The sequence below is a fragment of the Pongo abelii genome, chromosome 21, assembly GCF_028885655.2.
Source record: "Pongo abelii isolate AG06213 chromosome 21, NHGRI_mPonAbe1-v2.0_pri, whole genome shotgun sequence".
NCBI lineage: Eukaryota > Metazoa > Chordata > Mammalia > Primates > Hominidae > Pongo > Pongo abelii.
Window position 1 is genome coordinate 39,915,307 of NC_072006.2, and position 2,824 is coordinate 39,918,130.

Here is a 2,824-nt window from a genome sequence, read left to right on the forward strand (position 1 = left end):
GACTGGGCAACAGAGTGAGACTCCATCTCAAAACAAACAAACAAACACAAAAAACCAACATGGGATTTTGGTAAGAATGTGGAGAAATTGGAACCCTTATAGTTTATTGGTATCAATGTTTACATATTAATGATATAGCTGCTATAGAGAACAGTTTGGCAGTTACTCAAAAAGTTAAACATAGAGTTACCCTATGACCCAGCAAACACATTCCTAGGCATAATAAAATAATTTAGAACAGACATTTGGCTGGGCACAGTGGTTCACACCTGTAATCCCAGCACTTCGGGAGGCTAAGGTGGGCAGATCACTTGAGAGGAGTTCAAGACCAGCCTGATCAACAAGGTGAAACCCTGTCTCTACCAAAAATACAAAAATTAGCCAGGCATGGTGGCATCTATAATCCCAGCTATTTCGGAGGCTGAGGTGGGAGGATCACTTGAACCTAGGAGGTGGAGGTTGCAGTGAGCCAAGATCACACCACTGCACTCCAGCCTGGGAGACAGAGCAAGACTCCATCTCAAAACAAAAAAACAGACAGTCAAATAATTACTCATACACAAGTGTTCATAGCCGCACTGCTCACCACAGCCAAAAAATGAAAACAACCCAAATGCCTATCAACTGATGAATGGATAAACAAAATGTAGTATATTCAGACAATGGAATATTATTCCGCCATAAAAACGAAATACTGATACATGCTATAATGTACATGAACCTTGAAAACACTATGCTAAGTGAAAGAAGCCAGACACAAAAGGTCATGTATGGTACAAAACCATTTATATGAAACACCCAGAGTAGATAAATCCATAGAGACAGAAATCAGATTGGTGGGCCGGGTGCAGTGGCTCACTCCTGTAATCCCAGCACTCGGGGGGGCTGAGGTGGGCAGATCACGAGGTCAGGAGATCGAGATCATCCTGGTTAACACGGTGAAAACCCATCTCTACTAAAAATACAAAAAATTAGTCGGGCGTGGTGGCAGGTGCCTGTAATCCTAGCTACTCAGGAGGCTGAGGTAGGAGAATCTCTTGACCCGGGAGGCGGAGGTTGCAGTGAGCTGACATAGCACCACTGCACTCCAGCCTGGGTGACAGAGGGAGACTCCATCTCAAAAAAAAAGAAACCAAATTGGTCTTTGCCAGGAGCTGGAGGGAAGGAGGAATGTGGGGTGACTACGTAATGGCTATAAGGTTTCCTGTTGGGGTAATAAGAATTTACCAGAACTAGATCCACCTAGTTAAGAGTTCCAGGTAGTGGTAGCGATAGATGCTCTGGATCGAGTTGTAAATCCCAAAATGAAAAGAGTCAAGAGATTCCTTGAGAAGAGAGAACCAAAACTCAATGAAAATATTAAAAATGCCATGCTGATTAAAGGGGGAAATGCAAATGCAACAGTGACACAAGTACTTAAAGATGTGTGTGCACTGAAAAAACCATACGGTGTACTGTATAAAAAGAAAAATATTACAAGACCTTTTGAGGATCAGACATCACTGGAATTATTTTCAAAGAAATCAGATTGTTCTTTATTCATGTTTGGCTCCTATAATAAGAAGCGGCCAAATAATCTAGTAATAGGTCATATGTATGACTACCATGTGCTGGATATGATTGAATTAGGTATTGAGAATTTTGTCTTTCTAAAAGACATTAAGAAGAGTAAATGTCCTGAGGGAACAAAACCCAGGCTAATATTTGCTGGTGATGATTTCAATGTAACAGAAGATTACAGAAGACTAAAAAGTCTTCTTCTTGATTTCTTCAGAGGCCCCACGGTATCAAATATCTGCCTGGCTGGATTAGAATATGTTCTGCACTTCACTGCACTGAATGGGAAGATTTACTTTTGAAGCTATAAGTTGCTGTTGAAGAAATCTGGTTGCGGAACACCACGGATTGAATTGGAAGAGATAGGACTCTCCTTGAATCTGGTTCTGAGGAGGACACACCTGGCATCCGATGACCTTTATAAATTATCTATGAAAATGCCAAAAGCTCTCAAGCCAAAGAAGAAGAAAAATATCTCCAATGATACTTTTTGTACAACTTATGGAAGGATTCATATGTAGAACCAAGACAAGCAAACTACAAACCAGGAAAATGAAGGGGTTGAAGAAGCGACCTGCAGAAAGGATAACAGAAGACCAGGAGAAAAAGTCAAAAAGAATTTAAAAGAAATTATGGAAAAAAAAAAAGAATTTACCAGAACTAGACATCGGAGAAGGCTGCACAACATTGTGGATGTAAATGCCAAGAATTGAACACTTTAATATGATTAATGGTTAATTTTATTTTATGTGAATCTTATCTCAATAAAAAGAGAATAGATTGGGTGCAGTGGCTCATGCCTGTAATCCCAGTACTTTGGGAGGCCAAGGGAGAGGATTGCTTGAAATTAGGAGTTCTCAAGTCCAGCCTGAGCAACAGAGAGGAACCCTATCTTTTTTTAGTTGTTGTTGTTTTGAGACAAGGGTCTTGCTCTGTCACCCAGGCTAGATTGCAGTGGCCTGGTATGATTGATCTCACTGCAACTCTGCCTCCTGGGTATAAGCAATCCTCCCAGGTGTGGCTGGGATGACAGGTATATGCTACCATGCCCAGCTAATCTTCATATCTTTTTTGGTAGAGATAGGGTTTTTCTGTGTTGCCAAGGCTGGTCTCAAACTCCTGGGCTCAAACAATCTGCCTACCTTGGCTGCCTAAAGTGCTAGGATTACAGGGGTAAGCTACCTCACCTGGCCTTGACCCTATCTTAAAAAAAAAAAAAAAAACCTAGCAGGGCATGGTGACATGCAGCTGTAGCCCCAGCTGCATG

At 41.4% G+C, this 2,824-nt stretch overlaps 1 pseudogene; it reads left to right on the forward strand.

Annotated features, from left to right (window-relative positions):
- Positions 1-1,277: 1,277 nt before the first annotated feature.
- Positions 1,278-2,223, forward strand: LOC100454781 (ribosome production factor 2 homolog; annotated as a pseudogene).
- Positions 2,224-2,824: the final 601 nt, after the last annotated feature.